This window comes from Pelodiscus sinensis, chromosome 3 (assembly GCF_049634645.1).
Source record: "Pelodiscus sinensis isolate JC-2024 chromosome 3, ASM4963464v1, whole genome shotgun sequence".
In the NCBI taxonomy this organism is placed as follows: domain Eukaryota; kingdom Metazoa; phylum Chordata; order Testudines; family Trionychidae; genus Pelodiscus; species Pelodiscus sinensis.
In genome coordinates, this window is record NC_134713.1 from 174,424,638 (window position 1) to 174,448,876 (window position 24,239).

A 24,239-nucleotide genomic window follows, 5' to 3' on the forward strand; every position below is an offset into this window, starting at 1 on the left:
CTCTCATATACTGAAACATGCTGCTCTGTGTCTCTCATTGGTCCCATACGTACACTGAACTGAGCGCTGTGAAAGCCTCCCTTTGAAAGCCTTGGGGGCAAAGGTAAAATTGACTAAATTTTTTGTTGTACTTGTCAGGGAGAGAGAGGGGGGGAAAGCTGGAAACACTGATGGACAGCCCCATCTACTCCCACTCAAGTTAACATGGGAAGCAATAAGACCTGCATTCACCTGTAGATGTTTATCAGCACCCATAGAGTATGCTATACAGCAGTGTTATTTTGGAATAACTGATATTCTTACTCCAACTCCTGTAACCCTCATTTCATAAGGAATAAGGGAAGTCAAAGGAAGAGTTTTCTTCCTTTGACTTCCTGTTGTGTAGACAGCGCCAAAAGCTGAATTAAGCTATTTCAACTTCAGCTACACAACTGACATAGCTGAAGTTGTGTAACTTAATTCGATTTTTGCCCTGCTGTATAGATGTGCCCCTAAATAATCTATCAAACCAACCAGTGTGAGAGGCTCAGACTATGTCTGCACTATGGAGTTTTTCCGGGATACCAGAGGTATCCCGGGAAACTCTGCCACATCCAAGAAACAGTGTCTGCTCTTCCTCTTTTTTTGCAGAAGAGCAGACGCACTCTTTCAGAAGCCCTGTCTTCCTCCTCCCATGAGGAGGCTTTTCTGAAATTTGGCCCAGTGTAGCTGGGAAAAGCCTCTTCCGAAAAAAATATCGGAAAAAGGTAGGCAAATTGCGGAGCGCAATTTGCCTACCTTTTTCCGATAGATCAGTGTAGTGTAGACATAGCCTCAGATTTCACAATGATGGACTTTAAGTACATACATAGATGTTTATTGCCACTATAATACTAGCATTACATCAAGGGCTCAGGCTTATATACAGTGAATGCTAACTCATTTTCTGCTATTTGATCCTTTTAAAAAACATTGAAAAAATAAAAAGACAGATTTCCAAGTGAATGAAAACTGCCTTAGACTTCCATAGGAGCAGGATCAAACCCCCTGATGAGTTTTGATAATACACAGCCATTTAGTTGAATAAGGTTTATACATTGCCCCTAAGTTTACAAATAAAAGCTCTTATTCCATTTTGCAAAACAGTGGGTAATGTTTTAATGTAATACCCTTTAGTTTCAGCCAGACAAACTAAATTGTCTATAAATGCCAGGTATAACTTTGTAACTGTTCACCCAGAACAAGTCATCTAGTTATGTTTTTAAACTAGCAAGGAAAATCTCATTCAGATTTTCACTATGATAAATCTCCATGGTAACAGATTGGAGAAACACATTTTGTGCCTGGACTTGCATATTTTCCTGATAATTTTGCTAGTGTGAAATTCTTTTGGATTTAATGCACTATATATAAAATGTAATTAAAAGGATTTTATGCATGTTTTGCAGAGGGAGTTTATGGGGAAACAGTTGCAGTGAAGTTGACAACATTTTTAGCACTTTTCAATACAGCATAAAGTAAAATGGCTGCAGCACCATACAAAGCCTCTATTATAGAGCTTTATAATGAAAAAGCTGAGAGAATCTGAGTTACAGCAGCATTACCAGTGCTCCTGTAATACTGACAGGTCTATTGCCTCTTGCTCCAGGCTAGGATTATAGCTTTACTCAAGGGTCTTCTGTTTGAGAACCTTTAGCATAAGCCTCCATGATAAAGTAGGAGAAGAAAGAACCAAGAACTGCTTTGGCTACATCAGAATAGTTCCGTGCTTTTAAAAAGTGAGACACAGTCATTCCTAAAGAAACAGGATATGTTCAGGCAAGTCAAGCAACTACAATATTTTGATACTGAAGGATAGGGGTCACAAACATAGCAGCTAGATTAGATCGATGGAATGCAAATAACCCAGACATTAATTAATCATAATCATATTCTCATGAGTGAGGAAATCCAAAGATTAAGATTGCTTCTTCCTGTTAATTCAAGCACATTGCATCTCACATGTTGTCTGGGGGCTACCTTAGTAAACTATCATATATCGGAGCTTTACATTTAAGATGGAGCATAGGAACCAAATATTGTGCTGCTGGTCGGATCCTTGCTTGCCACCTGCACACCCACCAGTGTGGGAGAGGTTCAGTGGCTGGTGATGGGAGTGAGTGTGCAAGGCTGGTGGTTGGGCACAGATGCAGCTGGTCCATCAGTGCAGTCCGTGCTGTGTGTCTCCTGTTGCCCATCAGGCCCTCTTCTCGTTTCCAGCCAGCATTGGCTACTTGCTGCAGTGGCATCAAAACACTCATGGTTTGACTGACCCCATGATTAGGGGGGCAAGGTTGCTTTCCTCTACAGCATGGGGTATCAGTCACTTGCAGGTTTTAAGCAGATTAGCAGATAGGGCCTTCCCCCAGCAGTGGCACAGAAGGAAGAACAGAAATACTGTAAAATGCCACTCTTTGTTATGTGCTGCTGCAGTGCTGCCTTCCAAGGCTGGTGCCTGGTGAGAGGCTGCTGTTCTGAAGCCTCCCAGTTTGGAATTCAGTGCTGCCCTCAGTAGTGGCACAGAAGGAAGGGAGGCAATATCATACAATGCCATCCTTCCTTCTATGCTGCTACCAGAAACAGCTCTGATTTTCTGTCTGCCCTGCTGGAAAGGTAGAGTGTGCATTCTCCCATGTTGGTTGTTCCTGGGCCTGGCTCGTCCCATGCCTTGTGGGGAGATCTAGGATCCTGTGAGGCTGCCTCCCATATAGCAGCTCCAATGGGAATAAGGGGGGTATGGGATAAAACAGTCACAGTGACAGGGAGCTGAGGCCTCGGCCCTCCGGCCAGGTCACCGAGTTCCAGATTAACAAAGTGCAACAAAACATACAGTCCAACATCCCCACAAAAGAAAGGGTCTGTAGCTCACTTCTGGTTCCTGGGAATAGTTCAGGACTTATGATGTGTCTCTCTTCTTCTCCTCTCCAATAGAGGGAAAAGTGGCCTGGATCCTCTCCATGAAATAGTGTGGGAGCCTGGTCCCTTCCTCTCCATGGGCCACATGGCCACATGTCCAGAATTCTCCAGATGTCAGAGCAAAAGGGTCTATAATCTTAGGCAATGGCTGGTCCCGACTCTCAGGCGTGGGGCAGATGCTTCTAGCAGAGTCTCCAGCAGCCAGGACTCCTGCTGCAGCCTTCTTCAGCATCTCCGCAGGCCAGTCTTTTGTTCTCTGTTGTCTGTAGTCTCTCCCTTTCGGAGCAGTCTGGCTCTGGGAGATGGTGTGTCAGAGGCACATCCCTTGGCCAAACAGATGAAGGATGTGGCTCCAACTCACTCAGCTCAGTAGGGCTATGATTCCACTCCTCATGCCCAGGAATCTGGGAATCCACTCTATGGTCAGGATCATCAGGGGGTTTCGTCTGCTGGCCTCTTTGCCCCTTGCTGTGGGGCTGTCCCGGGATGGCTCTCTAGCAGTCTGGTGCCCAGAGTGCCTTTCTCCTGTTTGCTCACTCCCCTCTAGCAGCCCTGCCAATCTGCTTCCCAGCCCTTTGATCCTCCCAGCAGCTGTTTGCCTGATTACATTGATTACAACAATGGCTGGCAGTGTTGGTTTAACCCTTTGTTTCTGAGCTAGCATGTGGGCTCCGTTTGAAACTCTTCCTCCAGTTGGAGCAGGTTCTCCAGAGGTGCTGGGGTGGGATCCCAGCGGCCCAGTTCTGCTTTCTAATCTGCCCTGCCCAGTGTGGGTCTTCAGGCCATCAGAGGCATAGCCCCTGCAGATTCTGGTGACAGGATCAGATGGAATGGAGCTAGCACATTGCCATGGCCGTGATGTCCTCCTGTCTCAAGAGAACAAGGGCATGTCAGAGACTTTGATGCCCCCAGTAATCAGGGAGGATTAATGGAAAATGTCAACCTGGGAAGGACTCATCTTCCTCTCCAGTGACTTCCAGTGCCAGACCCACCCTCCACCCCACTGTAGAAGGAGCTCTTGCCTCCATTCCCCCATTTCCCTATGACAGCTGTTCTTTAGCAGCTTCGCATTGTCAGATTTCTCTATCTGGTTTTGGTGGCTGTATTCTTCCACTCCAACTGGGTTGTATCTCCAGTATCACAGTATAGCAGGGCTCCCTATGGTAGGTAGAGTATTCTTGGTGCCAGGGAAGGGGGTTGATCCTAAATGGAGTAGGAGAGAATGGGAGAGTTCTAGCAAGTTTTAACCAATGCGGGACAGTCTCAGATGGAAGGTGGATCATTTCTTCAGGGTCTCGTTGCCTGGGTTCTATCAGTGTTGTTTTTCTATTGGATCCCATGTCCCAGCTGGGTTTCCTTACCTCCAGTGTACCAGCAGTTTGTAGACCAAGCAAAACCCCTCCTTGGCTGGGTCACTGATGGACAGTTGCAGCTAAGCCACCAAGTTCTCTAGCTTGGAGAACTGTGCTGAGTTCTCATGGAAGTGAAGGAGAGGGGACTCCATCGGCATTCTACTGTCAGCTCCCAGTCTCCCCTGGGCCAGAGAGTCTTTCTCTCCCATGTCCCTCTGCTGGAGACACTGGGGGAGAGGAGCTAGAACTAGACCCTCAGCTCCTTCTGTCCCCAAGGAAACCTGGAGAAAAGGGATATAGGCAGGGCCCTCCATGAGGATTCCCCTTCCTTCCCCCACCCTCCCATCTGCTCCATGAGGATAAGAAGGGACTCAGATCCAGGCATGAACCTGGCCGGAGCAGAGTTTGGGACATGGTCTCCTTTAAAGCCCAGGAGCTCCACTGAACCAGGAGAAGATGAACTTGATTCAAGTCTATCTCATTCCCCGCTCTTACTCTGCCTTCTCAAGGGGAACTCTCCCAACCCACAGCCCCTGCACATGCAGGTCCTACAGCCTAGCAGAGCAAGCCTGCCTATGTCTGGCATCAGGAAGCTGGGGTCAGAGGTCACTTACATCAAATTTGGGGAGAGGGATGGTGAATCAGAATGGAGCTCTGCTACTCTTTATGTTCTTGGCTCTCTCCTGGGACACTGTGGACCTGATGCGGAAGTTGGCACACTGTGGAGGAAGGAGACAGGTCAGAATCAATAGACCAGTATGCATGCTGTGTAAACAAGCCCACCCCATCCCTGGGGCTGAGACATTGTGCTTACTTATCATGGCACTTGAGAAGGGGATTGTCACAATTTGTTTTTGTCTCTCTAGACTGGCACATTGTTCAGTCTCTGGACTGGTTCCATACTTTCTGAACACCTGACTCATGAATCAACTGCCAGGATTGAGACAGACTCTTTGCTCCCTCACTGGCTTGAAAGCCCTTGGTCAGAGGAAGGGAATGACTGTGAAGACAATTGTTCCCCACCTCCTGAACCTCAGTATCAGTAGGAAAAAGAGCTGATTCCCCTCGGGCCCATGTGAATCTCTAGGAAAGAGTCTGTCACTCTTATGTGAACACCGTCTCCTGGATCTCATGGCAGGAGTGGTGAAAGTTGGAAAGAGCATGTGGGATTTACGGATCTCACTCCCAAAGTCAGCCTGGGCTCTGACTTGAAGTTCCATCGCCTTCTCCTGTCCCGGAAGGAGGAGGGGCCCAATATTGCTCTGCCCTGATTGCCCTAAAAATGGTCCACTGGGGTGCAGGCTAGGAAGACAGACTTGAAAATGGATTCCCGGTCTCCCCTTTCTAGTTCCAGCCTCAGCCCCAACTGACCATGCTGACATGGCACTTGTCTGTGTTTGGGGATTGTGCCAGCAGGTTCTCCAATATGCCTGGGATTAGACAAAGCCTTCTGCAGAGCTTGCAAAGGAAGGGACAGCCAGGGATCACACTTGGGAAATTTGGAAAACTTCTGCTCCCTGTTAATAGGTCCCATCTCAGCCAATTAGCATCAAGAGTCAGAGAAGTGGGAGGCTGAGAGGTCTTAGCGGATGTCCCAGGTCACTACCATAAGGGATCAGTCTCAGAACAATTCCAGCCCCATCTCTTTGCAACAGCCTCCCACAAAGCCATAAGGGTTTCTCTGAGGTTTCCTCTTCCTTACAGCTCTGTCCCACCTGGCTGATGTCAGGGGGTCTCTGTGGGTTCACCTTTGCCCCACCACCTTTCCCCATTAGGCTGAGGTCTTGCAACAGGTCTTTGTGATGTCACTGCCACACACACCCCCTGCTCTACAAGGCTAATGTCCTGCCTTTAATCAGCCCCTTGGGTTTCATTGACCTATCAGAATAAAGTGCTCTCAAATGAGCTGCAGACCAACAATTGCTCATAGTCATCATTCAACAAGTATTTGAGAAAAACTGGCACATAAGAGAGAATCGGGAATTGCACAAAGACACTAATTGCAGAGAAGCAGCACAATCAATCAAATACATGATTGCTTGTGACTTATTTGTTTGGTCTTAAAGAGAACAATAGGACCTGAGTCTTCCCTGTCAATAGCCCCCTGCTCAGCCAATCAGCATTGAGACTTTGAGAGATGGGAGGCAGAGGGATCTCAGCAGAAGTCCAAAAGGATGGCCCAGGTCACCACCAGAGAGAAAAAGTCTCCAATTACTCTTTGTGAGGGCTCTCACAGTAACAGCAAAACCCTCTGACACACATACACCTCTCCTTCATGAGGCAGGGAGAAATGGAAAAGGAGGTGGGAACAAAAGAAGAGAAAGGGAAGGAGGAAAAGGGAAACCTAAAAGGACAAACCTCCAATGCCACCCTTTCCCCTAGCATTCTACAGGACAAAGTCCTTGGTAGCAAAGCAAAGCAACTTAACCTAGTGATTTCCATGCCTGGAATTCAGCTAGTACCAAGTTGATCAGACTGAATAAGTTCCAAAACTCTCTGAGGGTATGTCTACACTACAGAGTTTTGTCAGAAAAACAGCTGTTTTTCTGACAAAACTTGTGGAATGTCCACACTGCAATCACGTTCTTCCTAAAGCTTCCTAGCTATCATCTTTGGAAAATCATGGGAGACAGGAGAGATTCCAGAAGACTGGAAAAGGGCAAATATAGTGCCCATTTATAAAAAGGGAAATAAGAACAACCCAGGAAACTACAGACCAGTTAGTTTAACTTCTATGCCAGAAGTTAATGGATAATGGAGCGAGTAATTAAGGAAATCATCTGTAAACACTTGGAAGATGGCAAGGTGATAGGGAACAGCCAGCATGGATTTGTAAAGAACAAATCATGTCAAACCAATCTGATAGCTTTCTTTGATAGGATAATGAGTCTTGTGGATAAGGGAGAAGCGGTGGATGTGCTATACCTAGATTTTACTAAGGCATTTGATAAGGTCTCGCATGATAATAAACTAGGCAAATACAACTTAGATGGGGCTACTATATGGTGGGTGCATAACTGGCTGGATGACTGTACTCAGAGAGTAGTTATTAATGGTTCACAATCCTGCTGGAAAGGTATAACTAGTGGGGTTTCGCAGGGGTCTGTTTTGGCGCTGGCTCTGTTCAATATCTTCATCAACAATTTAGATATTGGCATAGAAAGTATGCTTATTAAGTTTGCAGATGATACCAAGCTGGGAGGGGTTGCGACTGCTCTGGAGGATAGGACCGTAATTCAAAATGATCTGGACAAATTGGAGAAATGGTCTGAGGTAAGCAGGATGAAGTTTAATAAAGACAAATGTAAAGTGCTCCACTTAGGAAGGAACAAGCAGTTTCACACATATAGAATGGGAAGCGACTGTCTAGGAAGGAGTATGGCAGAAAGGGATCTAGGGGTTATAGTGGACCACAAGCTGAATATGAGTCAACAGTGTGATGCTGTTGCAAAAAAAGCAAACATGATTCTGGGATGCATTAACAGGTGTATTGTGAACAAGACATGAGAAGTCATTCTTCCACTCTACTCTGCGCTGGTTAGGAGTATTGTGTCCAGTTCTGGGCACCGCATTTCAAGAAAGATGTGGAGAAATTGGAGAGGTTCCAGAGAAGAGCAACAAGAATGATTAAAGGTCTAGAGAACATGACCTATGAAGGAAGGCTGAAAGAACTGGGTTTGTTTAGTTTAGAAAAGAGGGGGGATATGACAGCCGTTTTCAGATATCTAAAAGGGTGTCATAAGGAGGAGAGAGAAAACTTGTTCATCTTGGCCTCTGAGGATAGAACAAGAAGCAATGGGCTTAAACTGCAGAAAGGGAGGGTTAGGTTGGACATTAGGAAAAAGTTCCTAACTGTCAGGGTAGTCAAACACTGGAATAAATTGCCCAGGGAGGTTGTGGAATCTCCATCTCTGGAGCTATTTAAGAGTAGGTTAGATAAATGTCTATCAGGGATGGTTTAGACAGTATTTGGTCCTGCCATGAGGGCAGGGGACTGGACTCGATGACCTCTTGAGGTCCCTTCCAGTCCTAGTATTCTATGATTCTATAAAGTATTGAAAGAACAGAGGGATTTTTCTGACATTGGTACTCCTCTTTCTACGAGGAAGAAGCCTTTTTCTGAAAGAGCTCTTTTGGAAAAAAGTGTGTATGGATGGGGAGGAGGGTTTTCTTTCGGAAGAAGAGGCCTCCAGAAAATAGCACAGGTTCCTGGGTGGCCACTCCATCCAAAGTAATCAGGACTCTATAGTTCCTGTCTCCTGGCCCCTCTTATAGCTGCAGGCACCCTGGACAAGCCTTGTGGCGGGAAACCAGCCTGAGAGCAGCACCTCACTGCATGGCTCTCCCTGCAACAGGCCTTGCCACTCTCAACAGAGTCTCAAGCCCCCCATGACCCTCCTGGCCCTCGCAGGGAGCAGCCCCAGGGGTCCTGCCCCCTGCTATGCCCATTCCCCCTCTGCCTGCCCTCATCCTAGATCCTGCCCCCAGGGCATTCAGGGCTGCTCATTCCCCTGTGAACAGACTTCCCTGATTAGCACATTTTTTACTTTGGTCTTTGGCTTAAGTTGTGACAGGTTGAAAAGTTTCCTATCCAATCTTGAGTGGAGATTCATTCCATCACTACAATTTGGGTAGACACAATTTGCCAGCTGTTGGACGTACACTAAGATGATTTTGTAAAAGTGTTTCCTGCTACATTTAGTGTTTGTGTACATATATAGAAGCCAAATCAAGCCCTTAGTGATAATGTCTCTTATTGCACTAGGTTTGTGCTTTAATTAGAACCACAAGGAAAATAAATAGATATGTTAGAGACTGTGGAGAGTTTGCCCCATTTGCTAAAAGGAAAAAGTTATCAGTGCATTTTGTAAATGCCAGCCCCGCTGTGAAGTGGGACTGCCATCACTAGCTTCCCCATAGGGTGGCTGGGTGAAAGGCTCTGTGCACTCTGAGACTGGGGAAGGTGCATGTCTGTCTGCTGCTGATCCAAAACATTTTTGTCACTGCCTTTGAAGGAGCAATGAGGGATATAAAAATTCTGCTGCAAGGAGGAGGGAGCTAAGAAGTAAGATAGTAAGGACACAACATAAATCAGTCATAATTTAAACATATACTCAGCATTTATCCAAGCACTTGATATGCTACTGTACATTTTATTTTCCTTCCCTCGTTCCCTTATTTTACAGAGCTTATCTTTTTAATCTTTCCCATCCATTTTTTTTTCTCTCCCTCACTGCTTCAGAGAAGAAAGGAGAAGCACTCTGCCTTGCATCCCAGGGTATCCTCATTTAGCTGTATCTTGTTACATTTGTCCAAGCTGCTTCTCCAGGGAATGATTCCATATCTGATAGCCTAAGGCAGTGGCTCTCAACCTACTTACCATTGTGTGTCACATATGCAACTCTCTATGTGTTATATGTAAGGGTAAGGACTTGTCACAGATATTTATAGTAAAAGTCACAGGCAAGAAAGCACAATTGAAGAGCCCATGACCTGCTGGTAATTTTTACTAAAAATACCTGTGACAAAATAGGGAGGGAGAAGTCTCCAACTCCTATGGATGCTGCGGCTCTGGAGTCCCTCACCACCCCCAGCAGTAGAGTGGCTGTGGGATCCCCACACAGCTCAGCAGCTGTGGGGTCCCAGCTCTGACTCCAGGGACCCTCACTGCTCAGAGTAGCTCAGAGGGAAAATAGCACGGAGTATTGCCACCCTCTGTGTGGCAGGGCTGAGCACCTGGAGACAACAGCTGTGGAGCCTGCCTGAAAAGATGGGGAGCCCTTCCCAGTGCAGGGAACCCGCCTGGCCCAGCCCAGCCCCCATGCATCCCTCCTCCTCATCCAACACCTCTGGGACTGTCCTCTCAGTGTACACACACCACCACCACCCAACCCTGGACTGGCACATGTGCCTGTCCTGCAGAGACAGAGCGCCTTGTCCAGTGCAGAATGGTCCCCCTGAGAGACTGTCCCCCAGCACTCAACCTCCTCCTACAGGAATTATGCCCTGGTTTCTAGCCCCCTATTCAGGAATTGTGCCTCAGCCACCAGTCTCCCCCACCTAGAGTTTGTCCTCCATGCACCGGCTACATCTCCAGCCCTGTGAGCCAGCCTGCTCAGGCCTCAACCCGTGCCCACTTATCTCCTATTTTGGCTTCACATAGTTCAGTTATGCAGCCTGTCCTACCCATATGTCAGCATGGTCCTACTGCAGGAAACTTATTCAGGAAACAAGGCATAGTCACTGGATCCACAATCCTGAGCACCCTGGCCTCCTGCAGCAGCTGCTGGGTCCAGTCCTGTGAGGGAAAGGGCTGATACTGCTGGGCTCAATCCTGCTGGGACTCATTTCTGCACTATCCCTTTTTTACGTGCCCTCCTGCTGGCTTTGCATCCAGGGAAGATGCCTCCCACACCCTATTCTAGTTATAGCGCCAATGACGGCTATAGATTGAGAACTACGGGTGCAAGATGTCAAAATCCATTTGTTACCCTTTATTCCTGTTCAGCAGAAGATCCCTCACATGAAGGAATCAAATTAGTGTCTAGCCCTGAAAAATCCATTTCAAGAACTATTCCTGGGGCAGGATATTTGGGGGGCTTTCAGCTTTACATAGGTCTCCAAGCTCTGCTGACTTTATTCAATAAAGCAGCTATTCTTTACCTTAATGCTAAGGTCATATGTATTAATGCAAGGCTCTCTGTAACACAGCACATAACAATATTCTGTGCCTGGAGGAAGAATTTCTCTAGCATTTTCCACTGGGATGTTTTCCTCATTTTTTCTGCTGCAGCTGGTCCCAGTCCATGTATGCATTTGTTTTACATTCCTTGTTGGAGTTTAGAAGGGAAATGACAGGTATCCAACCTCTCCTGGCTCAGTAAAGAGCCGAATTTGGCAAAACAGAGTGTTGATTCAGAGCCATTATTATAAAGACATTTGAATGTTGTTGATATCAAGTGTATCGCACAACATAACAAATAACGCCTAAAAATGTGCTCTCTCTAATTTGGGGGCCATAGTGACATCTACTGGAGTCAGTCAGCTTAGGGAAGTGTAACAAAGACATGTAGTTAAGCTTACAGAGCCCCTTTTTGCTTTCAAAACCAAAGGCATGGAAATGGATAATGCTAAATCATCTAGAATCTTAAAAGCTGAGTAGCTCACAAGAATTCTGTGCCTGAATCAGGCTGCGGTGTGTTGACTCTGGCTCATGCTGAAGAATAAATCCCAGTGCTTTTGGCATGCTGCTCCTCTACCCCATTGTTTTCCTCACACTGAAGCTTAAAACTAAGACTCTAAGCACTCTTGCAGTGTAATTTGAGATAATGTGCACATATGCTGACATCTTCTTCTGTTCACCTCAATGAGAGCGCCACTCCTGATCTCAACAGAAGAGCCGCCAGCTTTCTAATACAGTGTTAAATCCTTCCAAGTTTTCCCATCCATAGATTTTTTTCTTTCTTCTTCTTCAAGGCATAGAGAATGTTGAAATTCTCCAAATCTAAACACAGCTACTTGAGTCTCTACTGGAGCATATTAATAGCATTTGGAAATTTGGAAACAGGTTTCTGCTGGAGCTATAATAGGGGTAACATTACTAATTTTATTAAATAGCTCAATTTTTCTCTCTTTTTTCTAACTGGAAACAGAATTTCTCCACTTAGAATTTTTAACTGAGATGTATCTTTTTGCTGAGGTGAGAGGAAACCACAGAGTTTACATTTCATATGGTCTTGGGTTTTCTTGTTGAAAGCATTCAGTGTGTTCTGAGGTATGTATAATGAGCAAGCACCAGTTCACACACTGAACAATGGCCAGCAAAGAAACTGAGATCTCCAAAAGAGGGTTTTCAAAAGTTAAGACTGTCCCAAAGGAAAAGAGAAAGATGCTATTACTCAGGGTATGTCTACACCCTAAAACAATTCGGCTATGTCTACACTCGCGGCTTCTTGTGCGAGCAATATGCAAATGAGGCTAAGCGTGGAATATCGCTGAGCCTCATTTGCATACCTAATGAGCCACCATTTTTTTCAGAAGAGGCTCTTGCGCAAGAAGGAGCGTCCACACTGCCCCTTCTTGTGCAAGAAAAACCCTCTTGCGCAATGCCATTCTTCCTGAAAAGTAATAGGTGTAACAGTATTGTGCAAGAGGGTTTTTCTTGCGCAAGAAGGGGCAGTGTGGACGCTCCTTCTTGCGCAAGAGCCTCTTCTGAAAAAAATGGTGGCTCATTAGGTATGCAAATGAGGCTCGGCGATATTCCACGCTTAGCCTCATTTGCATATTACTCGTGCAAGAACCCGCGAGTGTAGACATAGCCTACTTGTGTCCACACTGCAATAGCATTGTTATGACAAAAAGTCAAAATAGTGGAGGACTTTTTCCGACAGTGATAAACCTCATTCTAGAGGAATAATGCTTTTTCCAAAAAAGCTTTTTCTGAAAAAGGCATTTGTGGACATGGAGGAAGTTATTTTGAAAAAAGAGGCCTCCAGGATACACAGGTGCCCTGCTGGCACTCCATCCACACTCATCACAACTCTATAGTTCCTATTCTTAAAGCTGCAGACATCCGGGACAGGGTATGTGGCAGGAAGCCAGTCTTGGGGGCTGCAACTCACCGCACATCTGCCAGTCCCACAGTTACGGGTACCCATCTCCCAACCACAAGCCCCCCAAGAGCACACTGGCCCTCCCAGGGTATGTCTAAACTACATGCCTCTGTCGACGGAGGCATGTAGATTAGCCAGATCGGCAGAGGGAAATGAAGCCACGATTAAAATAATCGCGGCTTCATTTAAATTTAAATGGCTGCCCCGCTCTGCCGATCAGCTGTTTGTCGGCAGATCGGGGCAGTCTGGACGCAACGCGCCGACAAAGAAGCCTTTCTTGATCGGCACAGGTATGCCTCGTGAAACCTCCGTCGAAGGAGGCATGTAGTTTAGACATACCCCCAGAGAGCATGCCCAGGGCTCCCAGGAGCCTACCAGGGGCTAGAAAAGGCATATGCCATCCTGGTCCGGGGTGAAGATCCTGACCCTCCAGCAAGAATGGGGCAAAGAAGAGAACTTCCAGGATCTCTGCTCCAGATGAAGGAATGCGGACATATATGGTTGGATGGCTGAGATCCTGGCCACAAGGGGCCACACCAGGACTCTTGAGTGAGGTGAAAGAGCTCTGGCAGGGCTATGCCAGGGCCAGGGAGCACAGCTCTCACTCTGGAGCAGGATCCCACTCCTGCCCCTACTACAATGAACTTCACTGCATCCTGGGGGAGGAGAGGGCAACCCCTTCCCCACCCATGGAGGTGCACTTGGGGCTGGTGGATGTAGGAAGAGAAAAGAAAGAGGAAGGGGGGTGGGAGTTGGGAACAGGGTATTATTAAGTATCTGGAGAATGGGTACTTAAACCTAAGCAGATAAAAATCAAAGTCAATAGATAGATTGCTGAGACAGGAAGGATACTTCTCAGAAATTATTTGCCTGTCTGGATACATCACCATGTAAACATTCCTTTGCAGGATGCCCCCTTTATGACTTAAGATAGAAGGAGAATATTTATTTCGAAATATATTCTGAAATCAAATTCCATAATTTTGTTTACCCCAAGATTGTTTGCATAACATATTTGGCCAATGAATAAAAAGGGGAAAAGTAAGGAGAGAAAAATCCAAAAGGCTGACCAGAGAGGCTGTGTCCAGACTCAGGGTTTTTTTCGAAAAAACTTCCCCTGCGTCCAGACTCAAGCCGCGTTCTTTCGAAATTAATTCGAAAGAACGCGGCTTTTCTTTCGATGGCGGTAAACCTCAATTTACGAGGAAGAACGCCTTCTTTCGAAAGTTCCTCTTTCGAAAGAAGGCGTTCTTCAATGTAAATAGGGCTTCTTCGAAAGAGAGCATCCAGACTCACTGGATGCTTTCTTTCGAAAAAGCAAGCCGCTTTTTCGAAATTTCTCCGTGCAGTCTAGACGCTCTCTTTCGAAAGAGGCTTGCAGTCTACACATAGCCACAGAGAAAAGCTTTAGTCACTGTAGTTAGTGCCTAAAGAAGTCCAAATAGACAAATATTGGACCAGTTTCTCATTCCTTTGACTTCAAGGAAAATATGCCAATTTATGCCAGCTGGAGGATGTGTGTCAAGTTTATAGAGTTTACTCCTGCACATCCACTAATGTGATACATGCCTTCAAATGTCATCAGTGCCCCTCTGTCATGTATGTTGGCCAAACCGGACAATCTCTGTGCCAAAGGATAAATGGACGCAAATCAGACATCAGACATCATAAACCAGTAGGGTAACATTTTAACCTCCCTGGAGTACCCATCATTCTAAAAAAAGAACTTTATCACCAGAATACAGAGAGAGACAGCAGAACTAGAATTCATTTACAAATTCAACACTACCAACTTAGTCTTGAATAGAAATCGTAACTGGCTACTGCATTACAAAGGCAATTTCCCTTCTTTTGATATTTGCATCTCCACATCAAATGCTACAAATGAGACACATTCACCCTGATTTAATTATCCTCATTAACACTGGTCTTACAATTGACAGGTACTTCTTTTGCTGTTATATACCCTGAATTTTGTAAATTCCACTCCAATTCATATCATGAAATGGGTTTTCCCAATGAAAGCTCATGCCCTAATAAATCTATTAGTCTCTAAGGTACAACAAGATTCCTCATTGTTTTTATGATTTAATTTACACAGCAATAAAACAATGAATAAAATATAGCAGCTTTTTTTTTCTTCCAGTCAAAAACCAAGCTATCAGTGTACTTCTAACAACCTATAATAATAATATTGCATGACACTACCAATAATGGAAATGTAGAAAACTCTGGAGAGATTTTTCTATAAAGTAAAGCAATATTTTTGAATGTGCATGTTCAAAATGCCAAATCAAATTCCTTTGCCTCCTAGACTCAGGGGATTCCACTTCATTTTCAAGAATAACTCAAAAACACATTTAAGCAAATCAATATAAAAAAGCAAACTGATTGTCATTGATAATGTGATGGGAAAAGAGGCATTTCCATGATAAATCATAATACCTGTAAAAATATTAAATACACCATTCATTTAGTCCAGTTGACAGCTCTAACACTTCAGAAGTCCAATGATCTCTCAAAAACAGAGCTATTCTAAGCATTTGTCAAGCAGAATTTTAAGAAGTCATGCAGTCTGGTAATTTAATGTCATAATTTTAGCTTTGTGAATGCAGCTTTCACAGTTAGGATGTGTCTACACTGCACCGTTATTTCGAGATAACTAGCATTATTTTGAAATAAGAATGAGAGCGTCTACACAGCCATTCCATTATTTTGAAATAATTTTGAAATAACAGACAACTTATTCTGAAATCTGTAAACCTCATTCTGAAATAGCTACTTTGAAATAAGACATGTGTAGACACTCCACTGCTGCTATCTCAAAATAGCCCCTCACCAGTTTATCCTCCCCAGTGCCTCCTGGGGCTCTAAATTGAGATAGCACATCTGCATTAGGGAAGCGTGCCTTGGACTAATTTTGAGGCTTCTCTGCAGTGTAGACATGCTATTTCGAAATAAGCTGCTTTGGAATAATTATTCTGGAATACCTTATTTCGAAATAAGCGTGCAGTGTAGACCTACTCTTAGAGGAATGAATTACCTGTCATCACTTGCACCATCTCTGCTGCATTTACAGGTCTTTAATCCACACTTCTTTGCCTGGCTGATGCAAGGCTGATGTCTGCCAAGAGGGTTCACTGATGGATTTTTAAGTGGCTGAAGAGCTCAATTCATGCCCTGAAGATTTTCCCTCAGAAGTGACAGGTGTAATCTTGGAGAAGCCATAGTTGTGGCTGGACTGCTGTGCTCTTACTTTCTTCCTTTGTTACTTCTTTGTCTCGTGAGCACATCTGATCTCCTTCAGATGAGCTGTGGCTTGGTATATTGTATTTCAGCACTATGTTCTTTCCACCCGGAGTCCTCCCAGTTTGTTGGGTTGATGTCTCCTTTTTAAAGGTGCACTTTCAGTATGCCTTTGAATTGCTTCCAGTGGCCTTTGTGAGCCCTTCTTCTCTGTTGAAACTGAGGGAAGAGCTCATGCTTCAGAAGGTGAATATCAGGCATATATGTACACAATGCCAGCCCAGCGGAATTGGTGTTTCATGACCTGCACTTCTCCACTACAGGTGTTGACTCAGTGAGAATTCTGTTGTTAATGCATTGGTCTTCCCAGCTGAGCCTGGGAATCCTCCTGCAGATGGGATTGCTTTAGCCACAGCTCTTATACCCACAGAGATGAATGGAATGGGATGACAACTGCCTTGCAAATCAAGATTTTGGTGTCTATTTACAGATCCCTATTGTGGAAGACTTGTTTAAGCCACCTTACAAAGGATATGCTGGCACAGTAAATCCTTTATTCAATTTCTGTGTCAAAACTGGTTATTTGGGAGAGATAGCTGCCCCATTATGGACAATGGTCCTTATTTTCCAGGGTTTCTCCACTGATGTTGATTTGTGGAGTATGAAGAGTAGTTTGTGCAGGTGGGGGCTGGTAAAGTACCTTGGTTTTCCAGATGTTGAGAGAAAGACACAGACTCTGAGAGGCATCTGAAAAAACATGTAGGCTTTGTCTATACTGCAGCCATTTTGTGCAAAAAATATGCAAATGAGGCAAAGCATGGAATATCGCTGTGCCTCATTTGCATATTTAATGAGACTCCGTTTTTTGTGCAAGAGGCTTTTGCTCAAAAAAGAACAATCTACATGGCTCCTTTTTGCACAAAAACCCCCCTCTTGTGCAAGAGCCGTCCTGCATTTTTTTCAGGAAGAACTCCTTTTCAGACTCTTGCACAAGAGGAGGGTTTTGTTCAAAAAGGAGCTAGGTAGACATGCGCAAAAATGGAGCCTCATTAATTATGCAAATGAAGCACAGTGTTATTCCCTGCTTCACCTCATTTTCATATTTTTGCACAAAACGGGGGCAGTATAGACATAGTTGTAGAGTCCTTTGTATGTAGTCATCTACATACAGAAGATGCATACTGTAAGTTACAAGATAACCTAACACCACCAGTCTTAGATTTTTCAAAAACGCTGTATTCTGCAGTGTCTAGTCCTCTCCTGGATACTCAGAGGAGTAATAAGATTCCTTTGCTCCTCTAAGGAAACAAACTGCATGGGAGTTAACTGTCACTTCTATTCAAAACACACCACAGAATAAAAGCTGAATAAATTTATTAGCAAAAGGAGATAGGATTTTAGTGAGTTCAGGTAAGAAGGATAGAATTACAAATGGTTACAAGCAAAAAAAATGTTTTCTTGAGGCTAAAACATAGGGAAACTGAAAACCTAAAGTCTAAATCCATCTACACTTAAATGATGGCATTTTTTTTCTTCCTATACCTACTGTCACTGAGGTCAGCAGTACAATCTACAGGATGTGTTTATGTAACTGATTTACACCATCTATGGTAATGAGACTGTACATTTTACAATTGATCCCGGTTTTCATTAAGTGAAAAGCTCTGATAGGCTGATTTCACCATCCTTTAAATTAAATTTGAGAGATTCACTTCAGTAGAAGATTCCCATATAGACAAAGGTCATAGCATGATCAAGAGGACTGCAGGTTTTACAGCACTTTGTTTTGGTATGGAAATATCTGCAATTTAGAAATGCTTGAAGCCCAGCCCACAGTGAGGTATTGAGGAACCTGATGATGGTTAATACCATCTCTCCAAATCAATGAGTGCCATCGTTTATGTAGCAGGTAGTAATGAAAGTAACATTTTAAGAAACATCAGTGCCTCCCATAGTGCTGCCAGATCAAAAGGTATGCTATCAAGGTGATACATTATCTCAGGAGAAAGCAAATAATAAAAGTACAACATATAATGTGCATGAATTTACCTGCTTTTACAAAAAAGCTTACAGTTAAAAGACACATGGTGCATAGGAACTCAACCCTCATCTACACTAGGGGTTATTTCAAAATAAGTCCCATTACTTGGAAGGCAGGAATAGGGTCCAGAGTAACCTAGAAAGATTAGACGTTTGAGCCAAAAAAAATCTGATAATGTTCAACAAAGACAAGTGCAGAGTCCTGCACTTGGGGCAGAAGAATCCAAAACATTGTTACAGGCTGGGGACCGATTGGCTAAGTAGCAGTTTGTCAGAAAAGGACCTAGGGATTACAGTGGATGAGAAACTGGATATGCATCAACAGTGTGCCCTTGTAGCCAAGAAGGCTAATGGCATATTAGATTGCATTAGGAGGAGCATTGCCAGGAGATCTAGAGAAGTGATTATTCCCCTTCATTCAGCACTAGTGAGGCCACATCTAGAATATTGCGTCCAGTTCTGGGGCTCCCACTGCAGAAAGGAGGTGGATGCATTAGAGAGGGTCTAGCAGAGGGCAATCAAAATGATTAGGGAGCTGGAGCACTTGATTTATGAAGAGAGGCTGAGGGATTTGGGCTTATTTAGTCTGCAGAAGACAAGAGTAAGGGGGGATTTGATAGCAGCTTTCTACTTCCTCAAGGGAGGTTCCAAAGAGGATAAACAGAGACTGTTCTCAATAGTGACAGATGGCAGAACAAGGAGCAATGGTCTCAAGTTACAGTGGGGGAGGTCTAAGTTGGATCTTGGGGAAAACTATTTCATTAAGAGGGTGGAGAAGCACTGGAATGGGTTACCTAGGGAGGTGGTGGAATCTCCATCCCTAGAGGTTTTTAAGTCTTGGTTTGACAAAATCCTGGCTCGGGTGATATAGTTGGGGTTGGTCCTACTTTGAGCAGGGGGATGGACTCCATGACCTCCTGAGGTCTCTTCCAGATGATTCTATGAACAAGCAGAGCATCCATACTACCAAGCCCATTATTTCGAAACTAGCCAATTAACCCATCATAAGACGGGACTTTCAGGTCTCTCCTCCACGTCAGTCTTCTCTCCTGAGCCTCCGGTCTCTCGTTCTGTCTCTGTCTCCCTCTCTCTCTCTCCTCCTCTACTGCCTCCCGCCTCCCCCCCTCAGGTCTCCTCTCCCTCTTGCCTCTCACTTGGGGGACCGCAGAGTCCAAATGGCCTTTTGGGCTCCACGCTCCCCGTGCTGCATGGGGAGCGTGGAGCCCAAACGGCCGCTTGCGCCACTTGCTCCCACGCAGTGGCCCAGCTGAGCGGTGCAGAAGTCAGCCGAGCGCCATGACGGGATGCAAAGGGGGGCGGGGTGGTGACATTCATGGCCAGGGGGCAGGGCCTGGAGCCGCTGTCATGCTGCACATCACCACTCCACCGCCCTTCCTCTCCTGCCCTGCCATTTGGCTGACTTCTGCACCGCTCAGCTAGGCCGCCACTTGGGAGCAAGCTGCTGTTTGGGCCCCGCACTCCCCATGCAGCACGGGCCGCTCAGAGGGAACATCCAGCATTTCAGAAACAGCACCGCCCAGAGGGAACACCCAGCATTTCATGCAACAGCGCCCCCCAGAGGGAACAGCCAGCATTTCAGCGTTACAGACTCTCAGACACTGGGCTACTATATATATATGATATGATAAGGGACTGGTTATTTCAAAATAATAACTCCTGCTTTCTACAAGTAATACTGCTTATTTCAGAATAGTTATTTTGAAATAGCGGTAGTGTGGACACTCTACTGCTGTTATTTTGAAATAACTACTCCCCAGAGTCATTCAAAGTAATTGCCCCCCAGTGCTTCCTAGTGTTACCCGCACAAATTACTCTATCCCCTCCACACTGTAGGGACACACACCTTTACCCTGTTCCTAGGGCTCAAAGTGCAACCCTGTGAATTTACACACACCCCTTACCCAATTCCTAGGGCTCAGGGTGTAACTTCCTGCAGGTTGGCAGGATCTTTAGCCACTGAAAGAGCCTCACACAGTAATATCCCTATCCTCTATTTATTGACAATTCCCAAACAAGCAGAATACACATGCTAAGCACACAGTGTCATGCTCACCAATCCTGATAAAGGCAGGCAGACTTCCCCTGTTGGCCAAGCAATATCAATCTCTCTGGTCTTAGGATGTCTTGGAGGTGAGTTCTTCTTCTTGAGGTTCCTTATCTTTCCCCATTTCTTGGTCTTCTTCCAGCCTTTTCTTCCTTCTGTTACTTCTGATTTTCTTCTTCTCCTTCTTGAACCCCAGTTTACATAATGAAACCTGAGTCTTGCTTAGCTATATCTTAACCAATTATTTTAGTATAATTTTACTAACCAATCATAGCAAAATTACCTAACCAATCATACCCCACTACCATAATTGATTTACACAAATTCATTATTCAGCAGACAGAAACAGTTACAAACCAGACAGACATCACATAGTCAAACAATAGGAAAGTGTAATGACAGTGATCCACAACACTCTCTATTGATAAGCAGAAGAGTGATAGAAATGCAGCCGTGTTAGTCTGGTGTAGCTGAAACAAAAAACAGGACTATGTAGCACTTAATAAACTAATAAACCATCTTGTTAGTCTTTAAAGTGCTACATAGTCCTGTTTTTTGTTATTGATAAGCAGTTTCTTGCCAGACAGAATGGTGTTACTTAAGTTTTCTTTACCCATCTTGGGATTTGTTTCTTTATCTGGTGACAGCGGGGGAGCTATCATGGCAAAGTCCCCGCGCAGCCTGGTGTGACACTTTTTAATACAAAATAGATGGAACGTGAGTATGTGACTCCAGGCCTTACAGTAATGGCTGCTACTCTTCAGTCTGGCTGCAGAAGGCGGCTTTGGTTCAGGCCTAGCACAAGCCTTTCAACATACATATTGAAAAGCCATATTGTTACACTGGTGCTCTAAGTCAAGGTAGCGCATCCACATTAAGAGAGCCTGCCTCGCACAAATGTCGAGGCTACCCTGTAGTGTGGAAACAGTATTTCAAAATAGCTATTTTGGGAGTTATTCCTAAATAAGTTATTTTGAAATAATTTCCTAGTGTAGACATTCCCTCGGAAACCAGAAGAAACACAACATTTACTATTTATGGCATAGGTGCTAATATCTCAAGATTCTCAAATTATCTGCTACAGATCAAATAAAGGTCAATGTATTGCTTAGACTTATTAACAAGAATAGACTCACAAAAGATGTACTATAAAATTTAACAGGAGCATAACTAATGGATCTCTCCAGAAATAACACTTAGAAAAACCTATAGAACTTACAGAAGTATATTAATCTTTTTTTTCCAAAAACATATTGTAGAATTATATAATAAGTTAATAACGCCAATAAATTATCTAGGCTGGTCATGAAACAAAGACAAGAGAACAGAATCTTCTATTTAATTCCCTAAATCTTTTCTATAAAAGGAGGTGCCCGTTCCAGCATTCTTACAATTTTACACTGTTTTTTGTCTGAAGAAAACAAAGTGTGAACACTTCTCTTTTCTCTAGAAGATGTATTTATTCTCAAGTTTTGATTCTTTCTTTGAACCACCTAGAGCCATGTACCTGAACAACCAAACCCCCAGCTAGCCATTCAATTATGGCAATTTGCTCTAGCTGAAATCTGACCAAAAGGGTCTGTCAAAATCTCTGGGCGGGGCTGGACAACTATGGAACTTTGCTTCAGAATTCTCTGAATTCTTTCCACAGTATTGTGTGTCACAATCTCAGCTCTGTTCTTAAAAAGATTTTTCCCCTTAGGGTTGGTTACAAAGATAGTTCACATTTTTGAGGCTGAGAGTGCAAACCATTGCCCACCTGAGTCTACAAAAGGCAGAAACAATTACTCTGAGAGGTGTGAACTATCCCTGCCATCTCATTCAAGACACTGTGGACTGCGCTCACACTACAATTTTGCATTTTTCCAAGGTATCACAAAATTCATTGGGGTTTTTTGTGGAGAATCTTGGTGGATTTGGTTGGGCTCATGTTGATACATTAAATTAATACTGATGCACAATTTAGATATACAAATAATGTGTGACAGAACAATTGCATTTGAAACCACATTTGAGATAGAGGCTGTATTGTTTGGGGAGAGAAAAAGGTGGAGTGTTTATATAAATATATTTTTCTCTCTGGTTATGAACTTTATTGTGGCTAATTCTGACTTTGTTTACAACCACAAATCATATGAATTTGTTATTGCAGAGCCACCTTAAATGACTATAAACATTTGTTAGAATAGTTTGATGGTTGCAATTTTAAAGTTTAAAAACAAAGACATTATTTTTTTTAAAAAATCAACATAATGAATATAAAAGCTTGTGGAAAGTAGGCCTTACAAATATTTACTTACTTTTTCAAATTGTTATTTGCATACAGCAGTACTTAGGAGTTTCAGTTGTGAATCAAGGTCTTTCTGTGCCATTCAGTATAGAGACACGGAACATAAGACTCTCTCTGCAGCCAATGAGCTTAAAATGTCAGTAAAAATGAACTTGTGTTGGCCAAACTCATACCAATTGTGTTCACATTCCATTGTCCTTTGTGCAATCAAGTTTTACTGGCTTAAATTCCCACAGAAAAGTAAAATGTGATTAAGTAAGGACATGTCTATACTTACAGTGCTGCAGCAGGACAGCTTCACTGCTATATCACTTAGTGAAAATGCCACATACACTGACAGGAGAGCTCTCCCATAAGTACTCCATATGCCATGGGCCTCTGGACAAGGTGGGGGTGGGCGGAGCGGATCCATGCTCCCAGAAGGGGTGGAGCCTCTGGTGAATGAGGTGGAGACAAGGCATCCAGCCCTCAGTGCCACATGGAGCATGCAGCGCTGACTTTGGGGATGATTTAAAGGGCCCGGAGCTTCATACACTCCTGCTGCTACTGTAGCAGAGGCAGTGGCCAGAAGCCACAGAATCGCTGGAAGAAAACAAGCTAATTAGTTAAATACTATTGAACAATAAATATATTTGAAGAAATCATAATCTGCTTGCAGTTCTTATGCAAAAGGAAAGAAGGTTACATGTGTATGCTAAATCATGCAATCCTTTCCATAATTTCTGGATTTCATTTTAAACAGAAGTTGGACAGTAAATACCAGACAAGATGAACTCACAGATACTCCAGGAATATTGTTCACACCTTGCCCAATCTGTATGCAGGTGACCCTCAGCTTTGCTGCTAACTTCAGTGCAGGGAGTACCACAGGGTATGTCTACACTACAAAGTTAATTTGAACTAACAGACGTTAGTTCGAATTAACTTTAATAGGCGCTACACTAGCGCTCCGCTAGTTTGAATTTAAATCAAACTAGCGGAGCGCTTAGTTCGAACTAGGAAAACCTCATTTTACGAGGATTAAGCCTAGTTCGAACTAGCTAGTTCAAATTAAGGGGTGTGTAGCTCCTTAATTCGAACTAGTGGGAGGCTAGCCCTCCCCAGGTTTCCCTGGTGGCTACTCTGGCCAACACCAGGGAAACTTGTCTGCCCCCCTCCCGGCTCCGGACCCCTTAAAGGGGCACGGGCTGGCTACGGTGCCCATGCTAGGTGCAAGCCTGCCAGCACCCAGCCAGCAGACCCTGCACCTGGCATGGATCGAGCCACCCACCCGATGCCCCCCGGCCCTCCCCCTCTTCCCGGGATCAGGCTAGCGGCTCCCGGGAGCTTGCCCGGGACCGCAAGAGGCGGGCACCCGCCTGGGCTAGTGCAGATATCGTGGACCTTGTCCACGATCTCCGCACTAGGCACAGGAAAGTGGCCGGTTAGGGCAGGAGAGCTGCCAGCCTGGCCACCCAGGAGCAGGTATGCAAGAGAATCAAGGGGGTCCACTGAGACCCCCGACCCTGAGCCCTGAGCTTACAATGGCCGTCCTGGGTCAGACCAAAGGTCCATCTAGCCCAGTAGCCTGTCTGCCGACAGAGGCCAACCCTAGGGATCCTGGAGGGGATGGACCGAGGACAGTGACCAAGCCATTTGTCTCGTGCCATCCCTCTCCAGCCTTCCACAAACCTTGGGCGGAGACACCACTCCTACCCCCT

At 44.7% G+C, this 24,239-nt stretch overlaps 1 long non-coding RNA gene across 1 annotated transcript in view; it reads right to left on the reverse strand.

Moving 5' to 3' along the window:
• Nucleotides 1-4,000: 4,000 nt before the first annotated feature.
• The window catches only part of LOC142827687 (uncharacterized), a 158,538-nt gene continuing 138,299 nt past the window's right edge, over nt 4,001-24,239 (reverse strand). Inside the window, exons 3-4 of the long non-coding RNA XR_012902398.1 lie at nt 4,901-5,005; nt 4,001-4,137 (exon numbers count right to left, since the gene is read on the reverse strand). This is a non-coding gene — a long non-coding RNA (uncharacterized LOC142827687). The remainder of the gene's footprint in view (nt 4,138-4,900; nt 5,006-24,239) is intronic.